We start from the raw sequence: 16,792 nt of genomic DNA on the forward strand, positions 1-16,792 counted from the left end.
TGCCGGTTTCTGTCTCCTCTCTGTGTTTCCCCCGGTCCCAGTGCCAAACCCACACGTCTTAGTCTGAGTCTCAGTGTGTGTTACTTCCTGCTTTATTTTGATAGTTTCCTATCATGTATGTTATGTTCAGTTTTGTGTGTCCTCATACATTGTCTGCGCCTCTCTCTGCTCTGTGTTACGTCCCCTCTAGCTGTGTGTTCTCCATAGTTCCTAGTTTGAATATATAAACATAATGATGTATCAATTGCAGAATACCCATATGAGGTCCTGTATGATATACATGCACACACCTCTAACTAACCAGCCTCTCTGAGGCTGATTTAAGGCTCATGTTATTATTGGGCGATAACATGTCAAAATGCTCCCTGACAGCTGATACTTTTTGGGGGTGGCTTCCTAATGTGCTCGTGGTGATCCTCAGAACCTCAGATCCAGTTCAAAATTTGAATTCCCGCGTTTTTTCAACAGCTTGAGTAACATAACAAGGCAGTTATGTCATTTATCTGTGGCCATGTGATATTCTTAAACCGATAAGGGTCTCGACACAGGATTCGTTTGGGCACGCCCCCTTTCCTGGGCACAGGCCTTTGGGCATCACTACTGCATCTCTCATCTCCCAGTCCTGTATCTGGGTCCTACGCTGCTTGGCACACAGCTGGACTTGATGTAAATTTGTTTTTCACAATGGTTACAGTTAAAAAACAGGGCATTTTCTTTGAATTAACAAACCTTTTTTCTGTAATTTAACATATTTATTTTTTACAGTTTAAATCATGCTGACACATTTGTTTTCATTTACGACAGCAAATACTGTTGAATTTCACCAGACTCACATCCGGTAAAAATGGGCTGTATTTGGTAAATGACTCTGACATCCCCGCTGTAAGATAATCATTTTACTTTAAGTCATCTTAGCTAAAATAAATATGGATGTCCTCCAGTGCTGTCCCTCAGCCTCCTTGTAGAAACACCCATGGTATCGAGTTCACAAGACGCTCAGTAAACCTGACCTCTGACCTTCAGGTTGAGGTCACTCCGATTCCTCTGAGGTTTTTAGTAGATGCACCTATGGTGGAGATCCAAATCCCAGATCTAACCGCAGTATTTCATCCATAAGTTTTACAAACTCTACAAGCTTATAAAGCATCTTAAATAGCAAGACCCCAGTAGATAATGTTTTGAAAATATGTCTGTTAAAAAGTGAAACTGTGGCATATAAAATAAGTACTGATGCTCTATATTAATGCTCATAACATACTGTCACTAAATCATCCAGATCTTTGTTGAGGTAAACGCAGAGCTCCCTGATTACACATCAAGCTCATTCAAATTATACAAGTATTTTTACCTGGCCCATGTGTTTCACTCTGCAGTCTTCTTCCTGTCCTATAATCTTGGCTTTTTAAACAGCTGTATGAGTTTGGCAGATAGCACATCTGTCTTTGAGAGAAATCTGGGCAGCAGTGGCACCGTGGTAATACACTTTAACTTTGCATTCATCTGAAAAGAGAAGTTATAACAAAAAATACTCTGAGAAACTCTAATTTGACGAGCACACATTCACATAATCCTTTACGGTTTCTTAGCTGTAGATTTCCAACTCTGCCAAAAAGAGCTCAAACATGCACCAAAGTGGTCATTAAACATCTTCACCTCCTCGATGATGCTATGAAATTCTCCCTGTTGCTGTCTTGTGAGAATTCAATTCATTTGGCACAACTAGCTGGAGTGAGGGGTAAGCCCACCCAGATAAACCCAGAATCTCAGTTTCATCCTTGTCTTCTTAATAACATCAGGACCAGCTGATTGTTGCCTGACTTCATGTTTTTCACACTTCTTTATTATGAGAACAATTTTTTTAAAAGAAAAATCTCATCTCATCAAGTTTTCTCTGCATGAGTTATAAAACATTTATAGATCCAAAAATGAGGAATTGCATGTCATGTGTATCTTTTACTTGCAGCACTCTCAGTGTGTAGGCCTTTAGGGAATTTCTGTTTTGAAATTTTTGCTACTTTCAGCTTCCTTTTAAACCACACATCATTAGTGCAGGGCAGCTCTGCCTGTGAAACAACAGGCATTAAATGCTCATTAGCTATTTGAAAATCGTTAGCCACTGAGAATACACTAATTTATTCACCTTTGACACTAATGAGACCATAGTACAGGGTGGGCCATTTATATGGATACATCGTAATAACAGGGGAATGGTTGGTGATATCAAAGTCCTGTTTGTGGCACATTAGTATATGTGAGGGGGCAAACTCCTCAAGATGGGTGGTGACCATGGTGGCCATTTAGAAGTCGGCCATCTTGGATACAACTTTTGTTTTTTCAATAGGAAGAGGGCCATGTGACACATCAAACTTATTGGTAATGTCACAAGAAAAACAATGGTGTGCTTGGTTTCAACGTAACTTTATTCTTTCATGAGTTATTTACAAGTTTCTCTTTGTTCACAGCCATTGACATGTCGAAGAGGTTAACACGTGAGGAGCGGATCGAAATTGTGTTGATATCTGGTGAACGCAGTAACCGGGTCATTGCAGCAGATTTCAATGCAAGACACCCTACGAGACCACCCATCTCCCATGCTACAGTCAGCAAACTGCTTGCTAAGTTTCGTGAAACTGGTTCAGTGTTGGATTTGCCAAAATGTGGACGTAAGAAAACTGTCACTAATGAAGAAACATCAGTGGCTGTCCTAGCTTCATTCAGCAAGAGCCCACAGTGTAGCACTCGCCGCATGTCACTGGAGAGTGGCATTAGTCAAACATCCCTTCGGCGGATATTAGCTACTCACAAATGGCACCCTGACAAACTCCAGCTACTGCAGCATCTCAGCGAGGATGACCCAGATCGGCGCACAGAATTTGCAGAATGGGCAAAACAAAAATTGGAACAGGACCCTCAGTTCACGCAGAAGATTTTGTTCAGTGATGAGGCAAACTTTTATGTGAATGGTGAAGTTAACAAACAAAACCACCGCTATTGGTCTGACACTAACCCACATTGGATGGATCCCTCCAAGACTGTTGGAACAACAAAAGTGATGGTTTGGTGTGGTATATGGGGTACAACGATAGTGGGTCCATTCTTCATCAATGGAAACCTCAAGGCCACTGGATATTTGAAATTGCTACATGATGATGTGTTTCCCTCTTTATGCACTGAAGCTGGCACGTTCCCTGAGTTTTTCCAGCCCATTCTGCAAATTCTGTGCAACGTAACTTTATTCTAACTCATGAAAGAATAAAGTTACGTTGAAACCAAGCACACCATTGTTTTTCTTGTGACATTACCAATAAGTTTGATGTGTCACATGGCCCTCTTCCTATTGAAAAAACAAAAGTTGTATCCAAGATGGCCGACTTCTAAATGGCCACCATGGTCACCACCCATCTTGAGGAGTTTGCCCCCTCACATATACTAATGTGCCACAAACAGGACTTTAATATCACCAACCATTCCCATGTTATTACGGTGTATCCATATAAATGGCCCACCCTGTACAAAAAAACCATGAGGAAAGTGTGACAGTCTGACACTTTTGTCTGTGACGTCTAAATCTACCAAAGTCTTTGATATACAGTTTGTGCTCATTACAAATTTCAGGTGCAACAAGAGGAATAAAAGAATAAAAATAATAATAATAATAATAATGAAAAATAAAAGGAATAAAATCGTCCACAAGTTAAAAATAAATATTTTTACAACTCACTATGACCAGTCAGTTTTCACAAAGGCAGTAGAACATAGTCAATATTTAACACAATGATCTACCAAAAACCACTGTAAACTACTTATTTCAGCAAATAAGAGCATCCATGCACCACCCAGACTTGAGACAGAGCTATCAATCTGTCGATCCTTTTTGTGTCTGGGCTGGGAGCGGTTTCCTGTGTTGAGTCAAATTAAGCTGCAGGCCCTGCGACAGACTGGCGACTAGTTCAGGGTGCACCCCGCCTCCTGGCCTTGGGTTCCAACCCCAATGCGGCCTTGAATACATACCTCACAATACATACCTTACTGGAAGCCTTCAGTGTGACACATACTACAACATATCTTCTATATGCATTTTTATTTTTATCTGAAAATTCACCACTGAAAGTAGCTCCACTCTCACAGTCTCAAGGCTCTTTTCAGGGGGCAGGGGGCACTGTGTTCTTTTAATGGCTAAAGTAGCACCTGCTAGGTTTCTTAAATGAGTGCGCTAAATTATTTTTCAGCTACCATCCCAATGGGACGAAGGTGTTTTGAGATGTGAACCTCTTCAGCTGTGTTAAACTCTTCATCAGTTACATGAAGTTTGTATCAGGTGCACCTCAGCACACTGTGTAGTTCAGATTTCTGTCTCTACCTTCACTTGAAGTGAAGTTCATGAACTCATTTCCAAATAAAGTAGCTTCTTTTTTGTGGGTCACGCCCTCTTTGTACCTCTTTTATAGGTTCAGTGATGGATCCTGGAAGTCCGCTGTGAAGATCACTTTTTATCAACTGTGTTCTGTTTATTTGTCTTCAAGAGAAAACAGAGGAAACAAGACTGAAGACAGCATGGACTATGAGCCATTAAAAAGATAAAGATTACATCTTTTAATCAGAGTGATGATAGTGATGTGTCCTCGCTGGCCTGACCTGAGGTTTCTCTTTCTGTCCCTCCTCAGTGTGTGTGTGTGTGGTGTTCCTGACTTTGTGCAGCATCAGGACCATGAAGAGAGTTCCCACTCTCAAGCTGCACACACCAGCTGATCATCACACACCTGCTGACCATCACACACCAGCTGATCATCACACATCTGCTGATCATCACACACCAGCTGATCATCACACACCTGCTGACCATCACACATCTGCTGATCATCACACACCGGCTGATCATCACACATCTGCTGACCATCACACATCTGCTGATCATCACACACCTGCTGATCATCACACATCAGCTGATCATTTACACCTGCTGATTATCCCACACCTGCTGATCATTTACACCTGCTGATCATCACACATCAGCTGATCATTTACACCTGCTGATTATCCCACACCTGCTGATCGTTTACACCTGCTGATCATCACACACCTGCTGATCATTTACACCTGCTGATCATCACACATCAGCTGATCAATTCAGTTCAATTCAATTTTATTTATATAGCGCCAAATCACAACAAAAGTCGCCTCAAGGCGCTTCATAGATATAGAGAAAAACCCAACAATCATATGACCCCCTATGAGCAAGCACTTTGGCGACAGTGGGAAGGAAAAACTCCCTTTTAACAGGAAGAAACCTCCAGCAGAACCAGGCTCAGGGAGGGGCGGGGCCATCTGCTGTGATTGGTTGGGGTGAGAGAAGGAAGACAGGATAAAAGACATGCTGTGGAAGAGAGACAGAGGTTAATAACAGGTATGATTCAGTGCAGAGAGGTCTGTTAACACATAGTGAGTGAGAAAGGTGACTGGAAAGGAAAAACTCAATGCATCATGGGAATCCCCCGGCAGCCTACGTCTATTGCAGCATAACTAAGGGAGGATTCAGGGTCACCTGGTCCAGCCCTAACTATATGCTTTAGCAAAAAGGAAAGTTTGAAGCCTAATCTTGAAAGTAGAGATAGTGTCTGTCTCCTGAATCCAAACTGGAAGCTGGTTCCACAGAAGAGGGGCCTGAAAACTGAAGGCTCTGCCTCCCATTCTACTTTTAAATACTCTAGGAACAACAAGTAGGCCTGCAGTGTGAGAGCGAAGTGCTCTAATAGGGTGATATGGTACTACAAGGTCATTAAGATAAGATGGGGCCTGATTATCTAAGACCTTGTATGTGAGGAGCAGGATTTTGAATTCTGGATTTAACAGGAAGCCAATGAAGGGAAGCCAAAACAGGAGAAACCTGCTCTCTCTTTCTAGTCCCTGTCAGGACTCTTGCTGCAGCATTTTGGATTAACTGAAGACTTTTCAGGGAGTTTTTAGGACTTCCTGATAATAATGAATTACAGTCGTCCAGCCTGGAAGTAATAAATGCATGAACTAGTTTTTCAGCGTCACTCTGAGAAAGGATATTTCTAATTTTAGAGATGTTGCGCAAATGGAAGAAAGCAGTCTTACATATTTGTTTAATATGTGCGTTGAAGGACATGTCCTGGTCAAAAATGACTCCAAGGTTCCTCACAGCGTTACTGGAGGCCAAGGTAATGCCATCCAGAGTATGAATCTGGTTAGATACCATATTTCTAAACTTTTCAGGGCCGATCATTACACATCTGCTGATTATCAAACACCTGCTGATCATTTACACCTGCTGATCATCACACATCAGATGATCATCACACATCAGCTGATCATCACACACCTGCTTATCATCACACATCAGATGATCATCACACATCAGCTGATCATCACACACCTGCTTATCATCACACATCAGCTGATCATTTACACCTGCTGATCATCACACACCTGCTGATCATTTACACCTGCTGATCATCACACACCTGCTGATCATTTACACCTGCTGATCATCACACACCTGCTGATCATCACACATCAGATGATCATTTACACCTGCTGATCATCACACACCTGCTGATCATTTACACCTGCTGATCATCACACACCTGCTGATCATTTACACCTGCTGATCATCACACATCAGCTGATCATCACACACCTGCTTACCAGATTAGTTAGTAAATAACAATTAGCTAATGTTGTTCAGACTAAAATCATCTCACTGTGGTAATGTAAATATAATATGGCCAATATTATATGTATTGTCAGATTATTATGATATATATATATATATATATATATATATATATATTAGGGGTGCAACGATACTCGTATCGATATTGAACCGTTCGATACAGTGTTTTCGGTTCGGTACGCATATGTATCGAACAATACAAAATTTTACAAAACTTTTCTTCTGACGATGCTGTCTGTGTTGAGAGCTCAGTGGATCTGTGTGAAGAGAAAATTATTAGAAAGGTAAATGAAGTCACACTCAGATATCTAATTTTTACATGCGCATGGGCGGTCACGGTCCGATCTGCTCTGCTTTCAAAGTGCGCACAACAGATGTGACAGAAAAACCGCCCAGGGCTCTCAGCGCATTCTTTATTTATACTCCAAGTGAGCTTTCAAGGAAGTAGGAGTGGTATGTTCAGTATACAAAAACATTTCCATAATAGAAGAAAAACTGTTCGCTTATCTGCTGAAACAGGAGGCAGCTTGGTATGTATAGAAACTTAAACATTTCCTTAAAAGGAGAGTGAGAGAGGGGGGAGACCGTTAACTTATCTGTTAACACAGGAGGTAGTATGTATGTCATGGCATTCTTTACACATATGGTTTCAATCTCCCTTCCTGTGGTGGCTCCAATCCACAAGCTCCTATTACATTTAAAATGAAGCTACAACTTAAACATAATCACAAAACTAAAAAAATATCTTAACAATCTGCGTTCGACTACTCCGCCTAGGCTGCACTGTCGAGCGCAGATCCACTGAGCGCAGGGCAAGCTAGCAAGACAGAAGCTAAGCTCGTTGCAACATGGCAAATTGAACCTCCCCCACCCTCATTCAGATCTGGCGTTTGGAACTATTTTGGCCTTCATGTGAAGTATGACCCTGAAGGTAAGCGCGTCATGGACAAAAGTAAAACAGTATGTCAGATGTGCCACGCAATGCTCAGTTACATGGGTGGGAACTAGTGCCTTAGCGCAGTTTGCTCGTTAACGTGTTGACGCCGTCCAGCCCCACGCACGGGGCAATCCGCGGTAGCTCGTTAACGGAGATTTGCCGCGTTATGGCGTTGATGTCATTTTAATGAGATTAATGCTGACAGCACTAGTGGGAACACAATGAATATGACTGCACATTTACTCCGACATCATCCTAGTGCAAAGACAAGTGGAAGCAGACAAAAACAACAAGCACGCATGCTACAAACTTTACCCGAGTCATTTACAGCCGTTAGCACAGGATTCTCCTCATGGGGACCTGATATGTTTAATATGCTGCTGAGAATATAGCCCAGAAGAAGCGTATAGTATAGCTTTTATTTTGGAAAGAGCCATTTCTCTGTAATAAACTCTCTTTTCCAAAGATGAGTGATTTCTCCATCAGATAGATTTATTTTTTACTACTTTGTTTCAGCAACATTAAATTTAAAAACTGTACTTTTGACTTAAAATATATATTTATAATTTTAATAATTGACAAATTAAAAAGGCATGAACATTTTTTTGTATCGAAAAAATATCGAACCGTGAGTTTTGAGTATTGTTGCACCCCTAATATATATATATATATATATATATATATATTACAGGATATATTACAGCAGTGAGCTTGAACTTTGGGTCAAAGATTCAAGTTGCAGTTATTTATATTTCTTATCACCTTAAATCTTCAGTCAAAGACAAGTATCTGTGACAGTGTATATACAGATGTATTATACATAAGAGACAAATATTGTTCGTTTAATATGTTGGCATTATTACATTTGGCTCAATGCTTACACATATGTGTAAAAAGGAAAATGTACGAGCTGTGATAACTGTGTCTGATAGAATGAAGAGTCGACTGATATATTGAATATTCCTTTATTGGGGGAGAAAATCAGACCATGTCATAACTGCTTTAAGTCACACAGAATAGATATCAGAGCCTTAAACAGGCTGACTTCTGCTAAATGGGTCAAACTGGGCAGAAAGTCTACAAACACATAACATCCTTATGGAATATGATGTAACACTATAGATCAACTTAGCTCAGAATATATAAAGCATATAAACAATTACAGCAACATGATGCAACAAACACAGCAGCTACTGATCCAAAATACTCAAAGCTTCATAGAACTGAAACAAACATTTATTTTTAGCTCCATTCTGCTGCTGATACAGACTTTAGGTTTCTGAACATTAAACTTGTTGCTGCCTTTCATAGTGTGTAACCTGAAGGCCCTGAGTACTTTCTCCCACACTGAAAACACTGGATGATCACATTATTTGAACATTACCTAATAAGACTGATTCAGGACAGACAGTGATGTTAAACTTTCCTAGCAGTCCTTCACAAACAGGGAACAGTCTGTCTATTCTCTCCATCTGTCAGCTGCTGCTGGCTCTTCCTCCTCCTCTTCCTCACACACTGCTGAGTTTGTCCTGGTGGATCATCAGGGCTGCAAAGCCTCACAGATGATGTGCAGCAGTGGGTCCCTCAGTCTGTCCTCACTCTGGACACTTGCAGTCGTCACACATGGAAATCAAATGTGTGATAAGCTGCAGGATTCAAACACAAGTGTAACTTATAAACACATGTTCATACTTTTATTCCACAATCAGAGAGAAAGAAACAGAGAGAGAGTGCAGGACAGACAGACAGGTGACAGTCTCAGGTGTACACACTGCTACACAACAGCACCAGAGAAGGAGGATTTAGTGTTTGTGTTATTACGAAACAAGAAGAGTTCCCAGATGGTCCAGTGGACACATGTGTGACTGCTGTGATTAAAGCATCTTTCTTTCAGCTTAACGAGTGAACCGTCAGCTCGTTCAAACACACGTTAAAGTCCGTTTGGCTCGACACCACCGAACAGAGGCAGCAATATAACACAGCTAACATTAACAGTGCAGTGAATCCTGCTTGTGCCGTGATGTTCAGGACTGCAAACCGAGCAGCATCACTGACTTTCAGCTTGGTGTGTTTGTGGATATATGACTGTGTAACGCTGGACCCAAGAAACATAAGCTGGAGCGAATATGACGACAGCAGAACTTTTATTTAATACTGTGGTTTTGTACTGGGACACAGACACTCCCGCTCTCTCTCTCTGCTGTCACGTCCGCCTCCCTCCTCCGACTGTCACTGCCAACATATAAAGAGACACAATCACTGTCAGATCCCAGCACACCTGTTCACCCCGCCCCTGCGCCGCCCCGGGAGCTCACTGCGTCACCCCTCCTCTGCAGCTGGCCAGAGACCACACCCACGCCACAGAATGACTTTAATTATCCATAAAATCATCACATTCTCTGTGAGATTAAGGTCGACTATATATATATATATTGAAGTAGAGGCTTTAAAACCAAGTTAACGCTGAAAGTACAAACATCACTAATGTCACGTAACTTCGCCGACATGTGGCCAACAGCAATGTTTTAATGTTCTTCATTATTAAACATTTGCACAAAAATAAGTTACATAATATTCAGTACTCACTTTTGACAGTTCACTCTTCAGCCGCTCCCTTCTGCCGCATTTTGCGGCAAAATTATCCACACCCACTGCCGCGCTATGAATTGTGGGATATATGGGACCAGGAAGCGTGCACAGTGTCACTACCTGATCCGTACCGGAAACCCGATCGGTACCCCGCATGCACAAATCTTACGTCATTTCCTCTCTTTGCCAACATTGCGACATTCAATATATTTGAATGATATGGTTAGCGCCCAGTTAGCTCCTAGCATTTCTCAACAGCTCTGCCTCCTTTTCGACTACTGGGACATTTAAACAATGGATACGTTCGTATACAAACAAATTCATGCTTTTCTCCTCAACACAGAGCGTTCCCCGATTGAACAACAGCACCGTAAAATAAGAAGAATGGCGCATAATTACGGAGTTAATAATACAGACTTTGTAATATGTCACGCGAAGATTCATCAGCCAGATTAAGTGTTTACTGACAACTGACAGTGATAGCGGACATCATCATCACTATTCCAATCAATCCTCTCCACACATAAACACACTCCACTATCACTAAATCAAATTTAACACACGTTTGTAACGACGCTAGTTCAGTTTACAATAGGGTTCATTTGCTCAGTCAGCAGGTGGCAGTATCCTCGTACACTGGGGAGTAAACTGCCATTAAACGAACAGAAGAAGAAGAAAACCCCTGCACATGCGCGGTACGGATCGGGTAGACCCGATTTGTACGGTCCGACTTTGCACATGTGCAGTAAGGATCGGGGAGTCCTGATCCGTAACTATCTTTTTATTTTTTGTTTTTGTCTACATTATATTGAAATGTTTCATTATCGGAAACATTTTAAGAGATACTTGTTATTCTTAACATCTTAACAGATACCCTGACTACGGTGTACATTTTAGGACATCGTCAGGTCTCAAGAAAAAAGTTGTCAGGTATCAGACAAAAAAATGTCAGGTCTCAGTTCTCAAGAAAAAACATTGGACATATTCCAATGTCCAATGTTTTTTCCAGCCCAGTGCAGTAGCAAATCGCTCGTGCTTCACTGCACAAGCTGGACCCACAGAGTCTGCTAAGGTTTGTCACTACCATATTACATATGATATTTATATAAACCCATTTAGAGTGAGGTCCATGTAAATTTACCATTCTCTATTTGTTTATCTTCTGACAGCGTAAGATTACAAGTGTGCTCCAAAGCTTCCTTTGCCTGTTAGACGTGGGAATGCTGCAGACCATCAGGGAGTGTACGGTCCATCAAGAATAGAGCCGGACTGGAATTTGTCAGTTCATGAACTGATGGCATTCATTTCAATCCTGTTTGTAAGAGCAATCATGTGTCCTGTTGGTGCCATTGTGGATTGCTGGTCAGAAAGATTTCTGGTGCCAGTAATCAAAGAGACAATGCCCCGAGATAGAGTCATTTCAATTATGCAACACCTTCGATTTGATGACAAGGACACGCGGGCAGAACGGGTGAAAACAGATAAATTTGCAGTGATCTCCGACATCTGGACAAGCTTCAACAAGAACTGTGCTAAGAGTTTCACTCCAGGAGAACACATGACCATAGATGAACAGCTGTTCCCTACCAAGGTTCGTTGTCCATTCACATAGTATATCGCAACCAAGCCAGACAAATTTGGGATCAAGTTCTGGATGGCCACGGACTTGGACACCAAATATGTCTGCAGTGCATCTCCTTACTTGGGAAAAGACCCCAGTCGTCAGAAGGGAGAGAGGCTGGCAGAGAACGTGGTCATGAAACTGATGGAGCCGTTTTTGGATGATGGGAGAAACGTCACAACAGACAATTTCTTTACTTCACTGTCACTGTCGCACAGACTGCTGCAGCGCAAAACGCCGTTATGGGGCACGGTGAATAAAGTCTGGCGTGAACTTCCTCAACTTGTGCGGATGTATTCCATAAGAGCAGCAACACGCAGGTGGCCAGTAGCGGTTTTCTACAATATGCTGGACCTGGCGGCGGTGAATGCCTACATTTTGTACAAGGCATGTACAGGGTGGACAGGCAAAAGAAGATTGTTTCTGAGTCTTCTAGCTCAGGAACTTCGTTGCCGATTCATGTAGCACAAGGAAATATTAGCACAGACGCAGGCTGCTGAAGCTGCTGTGCCAGGGACTGTAAAGACAACGCAGTGCCAGTGGAATTTACGCAAATTTGCGCAGGGCTAGTAAATCTATTCAATTCAATTCAATTTTATTTATATAGCGCCAAATCACAACAAAAGTCGCCTCAAGGCGCTTCATAGATACAGAGAAAAACCCAACAATCATATGACCCCCTATGAGCAAGCACTTTGGTGACAGTGGGAAGGAAAAACTCCCTTTTAACAGGAAGAAACCTCCGGCATCTAGTAGTAGGGACTCGCACCAGGGGAAAAAAAGGCTCAGTAATTCTAGTGTTAAGGTGTGAAACAGCTGTGTACTGCCTTTTGTTCCTGGAGAAGGTATTTAACTGAGAGCCATGCTAGGCTCAGGGAGACTCTGCTGACCGTCTGTCCCGCGGTCATGCAGGGACTTCATCAAGCTTGGTTGTCTGTTCTTTGTGTGTTTGATTAAAGAATGTTAGCTACCGCTCACCGCTCGTCTGCAGGCTTTATTTAAATGGAAAACTTCCACAACAGGCAAAAAAAAAAGCTTTTTGCTAAAAAAAAAGATTTAGAGCAGAAGTTTTTTGCACTGCATTTTAAAATGAAAACATATTGCATTTACTTACAATTAAAGACACAGAGAGCAGGAAGTGTGTTACTGTTTTACATCCACAGACACACAAGAAAAGAAGCAGGCAACATGAGGTCAAGTTATGGCAATTTTATTTGTGTGTTTCAGTAAATGTATTTAGATTAGAGTTTTTAAAAAACAAACAAACGTCCCAAGAAGTTATATTTAGTAGTTTCACCTTTAAAAAAATAACCAATACTGACAATAAAAGTAATATTGACTTTAATGCTCTTATTAATGTGAAGATGAGTATTTTTTTTGTGTGTTTACATTTTTTTTGACAGTAACTCTGAACAAATCATGTAATTTTGCTTTGCTTTGCCTAATAGTCATTCTCTAAGTTGACCTTGAACACATTATATGTAAACATGATAGCGACCTATTCAGTTAGCTGACTGGCTTTTACCAGCTGATTTCAACACGTATTTCAACAATATATCAACTTTTTTTTAAACTAATAGGACTTTCTGCAAAGTTTGGATGCATTCACCGGAGCGAACGGATGACTGAAAAAAAAAAAACAGTCTGACAAGACTGCAGCTTTGCGTTTCTGCCACAGCTCTCATTTACGTTTCAGGTGAGTTACTTAATTTAGCGAAGCAACTAGTTCGACACTCATCACTGTTAAAATAGAAGTACAACATGAGTCTGTCAAAAACAACACATTTAATGGACGTACTTGGATCAGCCAAAGTAAATGCTAACATTATGTTACAGCTTCTGCAGCTCGTTTCTCTGGCTTTTGTTAAAATAACTTACCGTTAGTGCGTGGATGCTTGAGCCCTCATCAGTTACTGAAGAACTGGCATTAGTTTGGTTGATTGGGGCCGTCCTTTCACCTGCTCCAGGTAAACCGTGGCGGGTTGATCCATTCTCCTCCACTCCGAGAAGGTGACGCGCATGTGTCCGCTTTACGTGATAGTAGAAGGAGTTATACACTCTGTACTCACTCGGACAGCCATCAATTCCACACACCACGCGAAAGTCAGGGCTGCGCATGGTATTAATGTGACTCAAAAGTTGTCTCAGACTCAATGCTACAAACACGTAGCATATAAAGCAACGCCAAATCATGTTGGAAGCTAGTATGTTTCATTCGGTAGCGCGGGCTGCAGTTGTGCCGTAAAATAACTCGTTACCATGGTTAAACGCGCCTGCTAAATTGTCGTAAATGTGGGGGATAAACTAAATTATTTTTTTATTAACCTATAATAATTAACGTTATTTTGCAATATGTCTGTGAAGGTTCTCAGTCATCCAGGTCATCGTAGTCAAAGGAGCTTGCAAAGAAAAGCGTCTGGACTTCTTTAAGTTACTTGAAGACGTTTCACCTCTCATCCGAGAAGCTTCTTCAGTTCTAAGGTCAAATGGTGGAGAGTCCCAGATATAAACCTAGTGGGAGTATCCCCCCACAGAGGGACAAAAGGACCCCCTGATGATCTTCTAATCGCCTGAGCCAAGGTGTGAAACTGGGTGTGGGTCCCAATCAGCCAGAGTTTCGGGTGTGTTCATTGTGAAACCTGGCCCCACCTTATCATGCGAATTCCTGAGGTCAGATGGCCCAGGATGTGAGTGGGCGTTAAGGCGTCTGGGAAGGGATCTCAAAACTGGATTATAGATGGCAGAGAGTTGGTGTCGTAAACCCCCGCCTCTGTTCAAAGATGGTCGCTCACAGTGGACATAGATGGCTTCTTTCACTCCTCTTTCAAACCATCTGTCCTCTCTGTCCAAAATGTGAACATTGGCATCCTCGAAAGAGTGTCCTTTATCCTTAAGATGCAGATGGACTGCTGAGTCTTGTCCTGTGGAGGTGGCTCTTCTGTGTTGTGCCATGCGCTTGTGAAGTGGCTGTTTGGTCTCTCCAATGTAGAGGTCTGGGCATTTCTCGCTGCACTGTACAGCATACACCACATTGTTAAGTCTGTGTTTTGGCGTTTTGTCTTTCGGGTGAACCAGTTTTTGTCTGAGCGTGTTGCTGGGTCTGAAATGCACCGGGATGTCATGCTTGGAGAAAACTCTCCTAAGTTTTTCTGATACATAGGGGATGACAATGTTGTTGCGTCTGTCCTTCTTATCCTCCCTCGCTGGTGTCTGGTCTTCTTTTCTGTGCCTCTTTGCTGACTTTAAGAACGCCCATTTAGGATAGCCGCACGTTTTGAGTGCTTCCTTTACATGTGTGTGTTCCTTCTTTTTTCCTTCAGGCTTAGAGGGAACATGTTCTGCCCGGTGGTGTAGGGTCCTAATTACTCCAAGTTTGTGTTCCAAAGGGTGATGGGAGTCAAAGAGGAGGTACTGGTCCGTGTGTGTGGGCTTCCGGTAAACTTCGATGTTGAGTTTGCCGTTCTCTTCAATGTGCACAGCGCAGTCCAGGAAAGGCAAACAGTTGTCCTTTGTGTCTTCCCTGGTGAACTTGATGTTTTTATCCACAGCGTTAATGTGCGCAGTGAAGGATTCCACTTCTTGTGTCTTGATTTTGACCCAGGTGTCGTCCACATATCTGTACCAGTGGCTGGGTACTCTTCCTTTGAAAGAGCCAAGAGCCTTCCTTTCCACTTCCTCCATGTAAAGGTTGGCTACAATAGGTGACACGGGGGAGCCCATGGCACAGCCATGTTTTTGTCTGTAAAAGCCTTCGTTGTATTTGAAATATGTAGTGGTGAGGCAGAGGTCTAACAGTGTGCAAATCTGATCGGGTATGAAGTTGGTCCTGTCCTCCAAGGAGCTGTCTTCTTGTAGTCGTTTTCTGACAGTCTCCACGGCCTCCGTGGTGGGTATGCAAGTGAAGAGAGAGACTACATCAAAGGACACCATGGTTTCATCTGGGTCCAGGGTAAGTTTCTGGACCTTGTCAGTGAAGTCGGTGGAGTTCTTGATGTGGTGTGGGGTGTTCCCCACAAGGGGAGCAAGGATGGTAGCAAGGTGTTTAGCAATGTTATAAGTGGCTGAGTTTATGCTACTGACTATGGGTCTGAGTGGGACAGCTTCCTTGTGGATTTTAGGAAGTCCGTAGATGCAGGGTATGGCATCCCCTGGGTAAAGGCGGTGATATGTAAGGCGGTCAATAATTTTGTCCTTTTCAAAGTCTTGAAGGCAAGCTATAACTTTCTTTTTGTAGCTGCTTGTGGGGTCTCGCTTTAAGGCTTCGTAGGTATTATTGTCACTGAGGAGAGTAGTGATCTTTGTATGGTAATCTGTAGTGTTTAGGACCACGGTGCATCTTCCCTTATCAGCTGGTAAAACAGTGATGTTGTGGTCTTTGCTCAGGGAAGCGACGGCCTTCTTTTCCTGTATTGTGAGGTTGGATGGAGGGACTTTGGCACTGGAGAGCGTGGCTGAGACTTTCATCCTGATTTGCTCTGCTTCTGTCTGTGATAATTTATTAATCCGTATGGCAGATTCTGTGGCTGTGATGAGGTCCACTATGGGCAACTGTTGTGGAGAAATGGCAAAATTGAGTCCTTTGGCTAATACTCTCTTTTCAGGTTCAGTGAGAATCCTGTCTGAAAAGTTCTTAACCCATTTCTCCTGACTGACTTCAGGTGTGTTTTCTTCTCTGGGTTGTGTAGGTTCAGGATGAGGAGTGTGTGTTTTTGAAAGCAAGGTGTGAAATTTCCTGCATTGTCTTTCTTTTCCTTTAGAGTGTTGGGCCCGCTGAGCCTTGTCCACAAACTTGTAAACCTCTTCTAAGATTGGAGAGGGTAGAAGGATTTCCAGTTCCTGCAGGGTCTGGCTGATCTTGATCTGGAGGGCATCTATGGTGAAATGGACCTGTCTTATCCTTTCACTTAAAAGGTGATTTTGTGCTCTCTGTAGAATCAAGTCTGCTCTG

The sequence above is a fragment of the Perissodus microlepis genome, chromosome 17, assembly GCF_051167445.1.
Source record: "Perissodus microlepis isolate ML-2025 ecotype Zambia chromosome 17, ASM5116744v1, whole genome shotgun sequence".
NCBI classification, from domain to species: Eukaryota; Metazoa; Chordata; class Actinopteri; order Cichliformes; family Cichlidae; genus Perissodus; species Perissodus microlepis.